The 13,303-nt window shown below is 38.4% G+C and overlaps 1 pseudogene; it reads left to right on the top strand.

Moving 5' to 3' along the window:
- Positions 1-12,544: 12,544 nt before the first annotated feature.
- Positions 12,545-13,303, top strand: part of LOC102489735 (acyl-CoA-binding protein pseudogene) — an 8,165-nt pseudogene continuing 7,406 nt past the window's right edge.

The raw sequence follows: 13,303 nt of genomic DNA on the forward strand, positions 1-13,303 counted from the left end.
GTAGGGAAAATTTTTCTTGCCTTCTTAACTTCTGAGCTTCCAGCAATCTTTGGAATTGCTTGGCTCACCCTGTGTAACTCCAGTCACTGTCTTCATCATCACAGGGTGTTCTCCCTGGGTATCTGTCTTCAGGGGACATCTTGTAAGGACTTTAATTCTATTAGGGGCCCACCTACTCCATTCTGACCTCATTTTAACTTAATTACATCCTTACTGATCCTGTTTCCAATTAAGGTCACATTCTGATATCCTGATAGAACATCAACATATCTTTTTGAGAGGACATCATTCAATGCAGAACACCATTCTCATATTTTTGACCAACTCTTGTTTGGAATCTATTACCCGATTACTTACTCTTTCCTGCCTCCTGGTTTTCTCTCCTGTATAGGACCCAGCTCTTACACCTTGCATTAGATGTTGCTATGTTGCTTAATAGACACGAGAGGATGGGCAGCAACTCCTGATACCCAGGTGCTGGTCGGGTGTTATCATCTAGGCCTTGGTGTTTTCCTGTTGAATATAAACAGTTTCAAAGAATGTCAAAACCAGACAGCTACTGGAATTGGGATGAATCATGACAGAAACAAGTCTACACTATAATCATGTCACTCACAGCAAAGAACAAACATTATCCAAACTGCACCAATGGCCAAACATTCCTCTATCTTCACTGATAGAAGTGACTGCTGCTTTTTTAACTAGTTAGCGATTTGCCTTGGCTGAGTCCTTCTTTCTAGATAAGATCAATTTAAAAGTAATTAAAATTACCCCTACTTCCTTGGAGCGTTTATTCCCGAATAAATCCCAGTGCCTTAAATCCTTCCTAAATCACATAACACAACCCTAAATCTTACAATAAATCCTTTCTAACACCCTCTTTTGAGATGCTCCATGGTTCGATAGCGTATATTCTTTCTTGCTGCAACAAGCAATAAACCCAGCTTGTTCAACTAGGCTTGTGTTCCCGATGGTATCTGATTGGATCAACAGGCATTTTAATAATGCACATTAGCTGAAATGTGATCATCAAATTAGGAAATGTGTTTTGTGTATGGAAGTTATCAACGGACTAAGTGGATGCAGTGGAGATTATACTGTAGATAGAAATATGTAGGTATAAAAAATGGTTGCAGGGACCAGCAGTTAGCGTAATGGCTTTGTCACTGGACTCCCATGTATTCGACCGTGGTTCGAGTCCCAGACCCGGTGGCTTAAAACTCATGCCGGGTGTGTGTGTGTGCGTGCCGAGGATCCCAAGAGGAGAATGGAAGAGAAGGATTGCAGCGTGGCCATCCCCCCTGAGGGGTGATTTCTCACTTTCTGTCTCTCTGTCTCTCTCTTTCTGGCCAGCACACTCGCCCTATAGCATAAACCTCTCCAAAAAAAATGGCTGCATTGACAATACAACCATAGTCCTAATGCTATACAAATCTGGGGTTTGAATGCAGCCATCTCTCTTTTATCTGATGAACAAAATTAAACTTGAACTTGGATGTGGCAATTTGGCATCAGATTTGGTATCACTTTCTCTCCTTTCCTTCCTTTCTTCTTCCCTTCCTTCCTTGCTCTCTTCTTCCTTTATTCCTTCTTCTCTTTCTTTCTTTTAGTGTAACCTTCCTTCAAATGGTCAGGAAAACTAGAAAACATAGTGAATACATGAAAGGTCAGCTCTCCCCAACTTCTACATCCATCTGTGGTACGGGAGGAGGAAGGTCTGAAATCACATCATCTGGCCCTGCCATTACTTCTGGCTGCCCTATAGTATCACAGTTGGTGTCACAATCAGAAATCCATCCTACCCTGGAAGGGCAGATGGTCAGAGATTATGCAGGCAAGATGACCCCAACCCTTCAGTGACATGTACCATCAAGAGGATTCCTTAGTTGGTTCTCAGGTCACCACTGTTAGTGATTGAGTCCTCTGGTCCCAGTAACAACCATTCATTGAGGTGCCGGCCACATCAGAAGGAAGGGTGATTTTAGAAGTGAGTCAAGTGCCTGCCCCTCGTAGACTGAATCCACTCTTCCTTTAGCCTCTAAGGGGAGTTGCCTCCACAAAGTAGGGAGATTATCTTACTCAAACTCTGACATAAACACCACTTTTCTTTCATTGCTCCAACAAAAGGAAACTTCCTCCTCTACAGAAGAAGGAACTCCCATTCTCTTCTGGAAGGGAAGAAATCTCTGTGTCTCATTGAGAAGAATGGTTCCCAGAATGACATGAGGGGCTTCCTAAGCTCTCTCTCAATCTAACAGAGAAGAAAGAAAACATTTTTCAGACATAAAAGTGCTCAGAGGGGATGTGGTGTTGTATGGGCATGGCATAGTAACATGGAGCTGCTTTGTTTTAGAGGGATGCCCACTTTCACCTGTTTATTAAGAAATTGATTCTTATGGTGCCATTTACTTGGATAATTTAGAAAATCAGTACATATTGCTAATCTTATATGAGAACACAGATTTGTTTTTTTGTTAATTAGGTTTCTTCTAGTTGAATTCTATCAACACATTATCTTTAGCTAGACATAACAATATATCTTTATAGTTTCAAAAACTATTTTTAAAAAATCCTATAGGAAAATATCACATTATCATTGAAGGTTAGTATTTCCTCATTTCCTAGCTCTTTTTCTCCAGTGAATCAATTATTTTCATAATGTAATTGTTAATAACTGTGATACTATCTAGATGGCATCTGTCAACAATTATATTACAGCAGGGCAGACTGTATCAATGCTAATTTTAGATGTTGGTCGGAACTTTGATTACCTCCTTCCTCTCCCTTCTTTCTACCCTGCTGGGGTACTCAGGTACAAATGTCAGTATCAAATCATTGACGTCTACACAAGCCATTCAGGGGGAATATTTTAATTAGGTCACTTTAATTTACCTAAATGTTGGGAACCAGCAGTTAGCGTAATGGCTATGTCGCTGGACTCCCACGTAGTCGACCACAGTTCACGTCCTGGACCTGGTGGCTTAAAACTCACGCCGGACGCGTGTGCATGCATGCCCAAGATCCCGAGAGGAGAATGGAGGAGAAGGGATTGCGGCGTGACCATCCCCCCTGGGGGGTGATTTCTCGCTTTATGTCTCTATGTCTCTCTCAGTCTGTCTGGCGAGCGCACGCGCCCTATAGCAAAAATCTCTCCAAAAAAAAAAAAATTACCTAAATGTCATTTATGTCCATTAAAACCTAACTGAGGTCTGTTTTATCAGGGGTTACCCTGGTGCTGTAATAGGAATAATATTGTGCCGTTAGCAACAGACACATTTGTCTGCTTGAGAGGGCTTCTTAATGTCCTAAGAGAAAGAAAGTCTGAAAAGAGAGGACGAAGATTAGGCCAGCTTTTGCGGGATGCAAAAGTAAATTGAGAATATCAGGCATCAGTTTGTAAGGGTGGCTGGGGCAGAGGGCAGAGTGGGAGTTATAGGCAAATGGGAAAAGGGTAAAAGAATCAAAATTAATCCATTTCTTAGTTTCACTTTGACCTCTCCTGCACCTTGAGTTTGTCTACAAAAGATACACTTAGTAGTTTATAAAACAAACTAAGATTAAGATAAAAAATTCAATGTGTCATTTGAATTTTTTAATGAATTTAGGCTAAATAATACTCTCTTTCTAACTCCTGACACATTCTTTACTTATTAGTAATATTCTTTGGAAAGACTTTTTTCTTAAGAATAGGTTTAGGTTCACAGCAAAACAGAATGATAGATTTACTGTATACTTCCTGCCAGAGTAGATGCATAATATATATATCAACATTATTTGATACATAAGTTAATTCCATTTGCAACATCTCCATTAGAGTGGTGCTTTCGTTACAATTGGTGAAGCTAAAATGACATGATTATCCAAAGTCCTAGTTTTCCCTAAGGTTCGCTCTCGGTATTGCACATTCTCTAGGTCGGGACAAATGTAAATACCATGTTATTTGCCTTATAGTATACAGTATTTTTTACTCTTTAAAGGTCCTCTCAGTTTTCACCCCTGTGTTACCACTTGTGTCTCTCTATTTTTTTTTCCTTGAAAGAGGTTTTTGCTATAGGGTGTGTGAGCTCACCAGAAAGACAGAGAGAGACAGAGAGAGACAGAGAGACAGAAAGTGAGAAATCACCCCCCTAGGGGGGATGGCCATGACTCAATCCCTCCTCCTCCATTCTCCTCTTGGGATCTTGGGCATGCATGCACATGTGCTCAGCTTGAGTTTAAGACACTGGGTCTGGAACTCGAACCACGGTCAACTACATGGGAGTCCAAAGACATAGCCACTACGCCAACTGCTGGTCCCGACTTGTGGCTATTTCAGAACACCTTGGGCTCATTTAGAGTTCTTTGTAGTGTATACCTGTAATCTAGAATGCCGAGAGATCTGTTATGCCTTGGCCATCACCAGTCTCATCATTCTGGAATGTGATTTCAGCCCTACATCCAATTGTGATGTTAGAAAAGCACACCTCTCTGATGCTTTCAACTCGGTCTCTGTTCCTGGATAGCATTTGTTTCTCTTCAATCAGACACTGCAGAGAAAAACCCAGAGGATAAACACGGCACTACATTTTGTTCTACACTAGTTCTAATGAAAATTGAATTTCTCATTCTCTGACAAACATTTAATAGGAAGTCTGACTATGAATCCCATAGTCTGTATGCTTCTTAAATGAAGGTCCACACATGTGTGCTTTCCAGATGAGCAGAATTTCCTTCTACATGTTGCCATGTTCTGATCACTAAACATTTATTTGGAGAATCAGTACATCAAAAACTCTTAATTACCTTATATTATTCAAGGCTCTTCACTAAAGCACTGTCAATAATGAATTTTCATCTCAAGATTTTCAGTCAACACAATAATAGAAATATTTATTTTCTTTTTTGACACTTTATACTTCTTTCAGTCTTACCATTTCACTTGCATATCAGTGCTTGGCAAGTAGAACGTTCTAATGTACTATAGAATAATGCACTCAGTGACACAGATATTCATAAAGCAGAGAGATTATGGTCAGGTTACTTCATATTTTTGTCTCTGTTACCTATAAGCCACATGATCACTGGAATGCTACTTATGTTCTCAGATCCTCTTTTTTTCCTTTTCTAAAAAGCAGAGATGCTAACTCTACCGAGTAGAGCCACTCTGATGACTAGAGAGAATAAATACAATGTGAGTAAAAGGCCTGACATAATTAGATACTGACTGAGAGGTGGCTTTGTATAAAAACCTTGGCTTATAGATGCTAGGCAGCTTGTAATGTGGGCCTCAAGGATTCTCATCTCCCACTGTTTATACCCTTGTGTTATTTTCTCTCCTTGAAAGTGGCTGAACTGCTGCCTTTCTCCTAAAATATGGCAGAAGTGTGCTCTCCTTCGCTGTCTCTTTGGTCACTCATCTTGGGGGAAAACCAGTTGCTATGTTGTGAAAAAGCCCCATGGAGTCATTTATATGGTGAATGGCTGATAAGTGTTCAGGGGATGCACTTGGACAGGGAGAACCATGTATCTTTTTAGACAAACTCGAGGTGTAGGAGAGGTCAAAGTGAAACTAAGAAATGGGTTAATTTTGATTCTTTTACCCATTTGCCTCTAACTCCCCTTCTGCCCTCTGCCCCAGCCACCCTTACACATTGATACCCCAAAGGATTACCTGATGTTCTCAATTTACTTTTGCATCTAGCAAAAACTGACTTAATCTTTGTCCTATCTTATCAGACTTGCTTTCTGTTAGGGCGTTAAGACAGAAACATTCAGATGAGACCCCAGCTCTGGCTAACACTTTGCAGTTCACAAAATGCCTTGAGTCAGAAACACCCAGGTAGCAGGTCTTCAGATTCCTGAGCCACGGAAGCTATGAGATAATTAATGTTTGTTACTTTTAGTTGAAAAATGTTAAGGTAATTTGTTACGTGAGAGCAGAGAACAAATGTGTCATAAGAAGCGTGCTAGCTTAATTTTAGAAAGCATTTTTTTTTCCTTTTTATGGAAATCACTTGGTAAATGTATATAACAAGTTTTATATATAACTTGCCTTAAAACTATATCTGGTAAGGGTTGGTATAGGAGGTGGCTGAGGGGAGAATGTGAAGCAAGGGTAGGAGGTAGGCTTTAGGCTATGTCTGTTTATCTGACTATAGCTATGGATCTCGAAATGCATTCCCGAAATACTAGTCAGCTTTCAGAGATGTTTCATGAAACGTGGGCAGTGTGGTCTTGAAAGTTAGGAAAAGCACCAATATGTTCTTTCACTCTTGGAGAATCATAATGAATATAGTACCTTCCATGCTCTAGAAATTTCAGAGATGCTGGGATTTCTAATAAGTTAATAGCTTTGCTGTGGTATGAATGCTTTCCCCTAAATCCATGTGTCGGGAACTTAATTTCTCAATGCAACAGTGTTGAAAGGTAAGCCTTATGGGGAAGTCTTTAGGTCATGAAGTTCTGCCCTTATGACTGGATTAATGCTGCAGTGAAAAGGGTTTGAGGGAGTGGGCTCGCTTTCTCTTGCCCTTCCACCTCCTACCAAGTGAGGACACAGCAGGAAGTCCCTCAGTAGATAATGGTGACTTGAACTTGGATCTCTGCTTTTTATAAATTATTTAGTCTCAGGTATTCTGTTATGGTAGGATTAAAACAATAGAAAGAAAGAAAAAGGAAAAAAGGACTAAGGCAACCTTTAATAGGTTAAGCATCACAACTACTCTTTGGGAAATAATAGATTACTTAGACTAATGAAGTACTGAAATTCTGGCCTGTTCCTCACAGAAGCTTGAACTTAGCTTGTGAACTGTTAGTTCGAGTCTGTCTAACCTTGCCTCAGTCCCTAAGCCCTAGCGGTTTAACCTTTCCCCAGAGCAAATGCTTTGTTATAAAATAACTAGAACTCAGTGTTATAATAACCAGATGGATAATAACTGAGCGAATTCTAATCTTAAAACACAGAAGAAATTGTTCCCAGCCTCATTCTGTCAGCTCCCATTTCATCATTTTCCTCTGATTTATTGAGTTGATAATTGCTTGATACCCATAGTTCACTTATTTTTTCAGAAGGACTTGTTAACAATGCCTTTGCCCCCCATATCTCTCAAGAATGAATGTATATTCAACCTATTTAAAATTCCTGGCTAAGTAAAATTTTTATTCTCCATGGAAGACTTCCCTTTACTCTAACTTGCAGCATTTCTGTTAAATATTGTATAATGTTTTTGCAACATATTGAAAAATTCTTCAGAAATGTTTGCATATCTCTCTGGTACCATTTGCAGCAGTGCGTGCAAGTTACTATGACAACTATCTTTAAAATTAAAAAACAGAAATTAAAAGTTTTGCATAATTGGAAGGACTTTCTGACACTGTTTCAAGTGTTAGCATTTTAACATAAGCTAGGTCTGAGTGTATAGGTCTGTTTTTATGAGGACAAGATCTTAGAGGTCATCACTGGAAATATTATTTCAGTACATTTTCTCTCTGAATTAGCTATACTCATCTCATTGTCAGAAAACTATTTTACAGAAAATCCTCTAGGTTATATATTTTATGGCATAAGCTTAGTGAGCAAATTCTTTTCTCTGAGTGCTAACAACAGTTGAATACTTGTGTTCCATGCACTCCAGCAGCCCTTTTATATGTGTATATTATGTGTATAAGGGGACTTTAAAAGTTGATAGAAAACAAAATTAAAGTGTGAGTTTATTTTGGTACAAACACTTTTTTTTAAAGAATTATTTTATCTAAGTTTATTTATTTATTTATTTAATTTGACCAGAGATGAACAAAGTGAGAGAGGAGAGAGAGAGAGAGGGTGAGAGAGAGAGAGAGAGAGAGAGAGAGAGAGAGAAAGCGAGAAAGCCAGCGGCCAGGTCCAGGACTAGAGTCATGGTTGGTCACGTGGGAGTCCAGCGCCCTTAACCACCACACCACCTTCTGGTCCCAACACCTTGGTGCAAACAAATTTTAATCCATGCATAATTTTTCCCCCATAATACTCATTTTCCAAAGACTTTTTGAAGACCTTTTATACAGTGTTCTGTAAGGATTGCTACTTGCTACGTATTTATATATGCAATTAGATGTAATACTTACATTAGGCAGCAATCAGGAACATCATATACAAAAAGAAAAAAAAATAGCAACACAGTACACTGTAGCGTATTGGTTACTTACCTTTGTGATTATTGCCTGACTGGGAGCTGGGGCTACTGCCACTGTCTAGCTTTGTGAGAGTATTTTACTGCACATGGCTAGTTCGGGAAAAGATTGAAATTCAGAATTTGAAGTATAGTTCCTATTGAACTCATATCTCTTTCATACCATCATAAAGTTGAAAAATTACAGCTCAAATAATTTTCAGTCAGGAACTGTCAGTAGTCTGTTATAGTTCCCTACATATTACGCTTTCAAATATCTACCTGTCTCCTCAAGTTTTCATCTGAGGTGAGTTCCCTTCAGCTTAAAGAACTTCCTTCAGTATTTCTTGTGAAATTTTGCTCGTAACAAAGTATCTTCTTTTGCCTGAAAACATCTTTCTTTACCTTAAAATTTTGAATTTTGATTGATACTTTTAATAGATATTAAAGTTTATGCTAACCATATATATTTTTTTCTTCATTAACTTCTGGCTCTCCTAATTTCTGATGAAAAGTCCATGGTAATTCTCATAGTTGTTCTCCTTTATGTAATATGTCCTTTTTTTTTTTTTTTGAGAGAGTTTTGTTGTAGGGTATATGAACTTCCTGGAGAGACAGAGACAGAGAGAAAGTGAGACATCAGCCCCTGGGGGCATGGCCAGGCTGCAGCTCCTTCTCCTCCATTCTCCTCCAAAGATCTCGGGCTCACACGTATGCACACGTGATCAGCATGAGTTTTAAGCCACAGGTCCAGGACTCGAATCACGGTCAGCCATGTGGGAGTCCAACACCTTAACCACTTTGCCACCTGCCAGTCCCTGTAATATGTCTTTTTTATTTGACTGCTCTCAACATTTTCTTTTTTATCTTTCCTTTTTAGCAATTTGACAATAACGACCCCAGGAGTGATTTTCTTGGTATTTGTTCTGCTGTACCAGTAATTAATTTATTGCTTCTTGGCTACCAATCCTTCTGTGCTATACTTCGTGATAATTAGTGTTGGGCATTCTAAGTGTCTCTCTGGTGCAGCATTTGGCATATGAGATTCTAAAGAGATGCTAAAAGGTTAGAGCAGAAGAAAGGAGCTCACTTTCTATCTTTGGGTGTTTAATTTTCATGCAGCATTGGGCAAGTCAGCATGTGAGGTCTGTTGGAACCCACAGAAGTGGCCCCTGCAGTCCAGCTTCGATTTTTGTTTTTCTGGCCTCACAGCAGAAGCTTTCACTTATTTGTGGCCTTTTCTTGTGGAACATTTCTCCACCACTCAGCAACGGTATTCATATTCCTGTTCTGAACTACACCCTCCGATAAGTTTCTCCATCGTCGTAATGGTGGCTCTCATAATTTTATCTTCTCAGCACCCTCCACCAGTTTCTTAGCACTGCCATTCTGATGCAGTTCATGTTTTATTTTAAGCAATTTCTTCCCATTGGTATGCTGTATATTTCTTTTCTTCTTTTTTTTTTTTTTTGCCTAGTTATTTATTCCATGAGTGAAAGAGACAAGAGAGAGAGCACCATCAACAGAGTCTTTTTTTAAGGTATTAATAGGTATTTTTAATGCATTTTTTTATTTCAGAAAAAAGTTTTAGTTTTAATAGATCACATTCAAAAATTGTTAAGAGAAATTTGCTTAAAACTTAAAGCCAGGAAAAATGTTAATTCAGTTCAAATAGTAGGTAAATGAACCTATCAACAGTTCAAGAGAGTACAAAAATCCTTAAATATGGAAATCAAAGCATCAAAGAAAATCAGTAGTGTTTTAGTCTACAGTCAAAAAATTTCTGTTTCACTAGTTCAGACTCATGTACTTAATCTCTCTTCTACTGAATCTGCAGTGCTACTGTGGTCTGATCTTTTAATTTAAACTCTGGAAGTTAACATTCAACTCCAGACTTGTTTCTACCATTAGGCTGGCCATTCTCTTGGTTGTTATTTGTTCTCTTACTTCTATCTGACTTTAGTTTTCCTGGTATAGCACTCCCTTCAGCACTTCTTGGAGAGATGGTCTGGTGTTGGTAAATTCTTTCAGGTTTTGTTTTTCTGAGAATGTTCTTGTCTTTTTTTCCCCCATCTGAAGGATAATCTTGTTGGGTATAGTAGTCTTGGTTGAAATTGTTTTTTACTTAATGCTATATATATTTTTTCACATTCCTTCCTTGCTTGCATTGTTTCCAATGAAAGGTCTGACGTCAGCCTTATGGGATAGTCTTTGAAAGTAACTTGATGTTTTTTTCTTGCCAAATTTAGTATCTTGTCTCCGTCTGTGGTTTTGGTCAATCTGACTATGATGTGCCCTTGGGAACATCATCTTGGGTTGATTCTATTTGGGGCCCTTTGTATTTCTTGTGTCTGGATATTTGAGTGCCTCTGTAGGTTTGGAAAGTTTTCTTCCAGGATTTCATGGAATATATTATCAATGCCCTTATTAGTCTCTTAATCTTCTGGGATACAGATGATATGGATGTTTGGATGTGTAATGGTATCTAGTATTACTCATATGTTATTCTCATTTTGGGGGTTATTTTTTTTTCTTTCATTTAAATTTTTCTTCATTTAATTTTCTTCCATACATTCAATCACATTATTATTTGTCTTACAAAATGGATATTTCAACAGGTGAACATTTCTCCCTAGTACTGTTGATAAAACTACAAAATATTGTCAACAGATAATACCACACCTCTTTGTGCCATTAATGCTTTGCCTCCCTGTCCCTCCCCTGAATGTTCTTCTTCAGACCCTCCTCTTTCACACACACTGTATCTGGTATTTACATCTATATACTGTGTTTCTATATCCTTTAGTCAATTAGTTGTTTCAGTCATAGAGTGCAGACACAGTGGTTGGACCAATTTATATTCCCACCAGCAGTGTAAGAGAGTTCCCTTTTCACCACACCCTCGCCAGCACTTATCTTTTTTTTTTTTTTTTATCTTAGACATTCTGACTAGGGTTAGGCGATATCTCATTGTTGTTTTTATCTGCATTTCTCTTACAATGAGGGATGTTGAGCATTTTTTCATGTGCCTGTTAGCTATTTGTATGTCATCTTTAGAGAGTGGTTTTTTCAACTCATCCTCTCATCTTTTATTAGGATTGTCTTTTTCCGGAACAGCTGCTTGAATTCCTTGTGAATTCTGATTATCAATCCCTTATCTGATGTATAATTTACAAAAATATTTTCCTATTCTGAGGGCTATTTCTGCCATTGTAATAAAAAAGATTCCAACTATAATGAAAGCAGTGAGAAAAAACATATTAACCAATAGACTAGATTTGGGAGACCAGAATAAACCTAAATATCTAAGGTAAATTGATTTTGACAATGGTCATGTTCATGAAGGAAAAGATAGTCCCTTAAATAGATCCCAGGTCAATCTGAACATGCCAGGCATACCTATGGTCCTGGTTGTCAGAGAAGCTATCAGGGAGGATCTTAATGTGATCTTAGTGTTCTCTTTCACTGTCTCTCTCGCTAAAGGAATAAATGAAATAGACATTTTAAGAAAAATAAGTAACTCAATTAAAAATAGGCAAACAATTTGTATAAACATTTTTTTCAAAGAAGACATAAAGGGCAATAAGCATATGAAAAGCAAATGATCAATAAGCACTTAAAAGATCCTCAGCATCATTAGTGATTAGAGATTCAAACATATTAAACAAATAGTTTTGATACAGTTATATTTTGACATACAAAAGAGGGAAGTTGGCCCTCCATTCTCATCATATACAAAAATAAACTCAAAATGGACCAGTTACCTAAATATTAGAGATAAAATTCCTAGAAGAAAACAGAAATAAATCCTTACTATCTTGGGTTTGGTAACAGGTTCTTAGATACCAGAAGCATAAGCAACAAAAGAATAAGTAGATTAAATGGACTTTATTGAAGTAAAAAATTTTGTGGGACCAACATATGGCATAATGGTGATGTTGTTGGACTCCCATAAAGTCAACCATTGTTTGAGTCCCAGATCCGGTGGCTTAAATTTATGCTGGGCACATATGCGTGTGTGCCCAAGATCCTGATAAGAGAATGAAGAAAAAGGGATTGTGGCATTTCCATTCCCTCTGGCGGGGGGGGGGTTTCTCACTCACTTTCTGTCTCTCCATCTCTTTCTGTCTCTCCAGTAAGCACATGTGCCCTATAGCAAATATCTCTCCCTCAAAAAAAAAAAAAAAGTTTTAGCATCATGAAAAAGTGAAAAGATAACCTACAAAATAGGATAAAATATTTGAAAAGATTTGTAAATCATTTACTCAATAAGGGTTTAATATCCACAATATATACAGAACCTCTGAAACAAAACAACGAAAAGACAACATTGGCTGAGCCATGGTAGAATAAGGCACCATTGCTTAACATTTAAGCCATATGTGAGGTCCAGGTTTGGATCCCAGGTCAGTCTGAACATGGCAAGCACACCCATGGTCCTCGTTGTCAGGGAAGCTATCAGGGAGGATCTTAGTGTGACAAGGGTAGCTTCCTCTCTTTCACTGCTCTCTCTCTCTCTACAGGAATAAATGAAATAGAGTGAGGAAGCGATTGTTACCAGCAAATTAAGTACAGCTATTTCTTGTCATAGTCAATGAAATGAGAGACAGAGCCAAGAGTAGGGAGTGTATTTCTGCAACAAGGTTACAGAAAACATTCAAGGAGCACCACAAAACTGTCTTGAAAAACTCAGTATGTTCTCAGTATTTGATGTGCAAATCATTCATTCCTCATTATAATCAATCCAAGTCGATTGCTTTCCCCTGAGTAATTATCCTGATTCCCATTTCTCTTCAAATACTCATTCCTGGTTTCTCATCTGACCATTCCTCAAACAGATCCCCTACAACTCAGGTCAGATTATTCTCACTAGAGGCCTTTCTTACTTCCCATATGGTTGCAGTTCTACTAACATTTCAACCGACTGACTTCAATTTCACTCCTAAGTATAGACCCAAAAAAATTACAAACAGAAACTCAAACAGATACTTGTACATCAATGAGTATTGCATGTGAAGCGCCCCCGCCCATCGCCTACAGCGCTCATCTTAAAGATGGCACCTAGCGGAAGCTCACTAAGCGCTCGAAGTTGTAAATAACTTCAAGGAAGTGGTGCGCGAGGAGCGTGGAGAGCACGGGAACATCACATGCAGCCAATCCCTACCCGAGAACTGATT

Source organism: Tupaia chinensis, unplaced genomic scaffold, assembly GCF_000334495.1.
Source record: "Tupaia chinensis unplaced genomic scaffold, TupChi_1.0 Scaffold000217_1, whole genome shotgun sequence".
Lineage (NCBI taxonomy): Eukaryota > Metazoa > Chordata > Mammalia > Scandentia > Tupaiidae > Tupaia > Tupaia belangeri.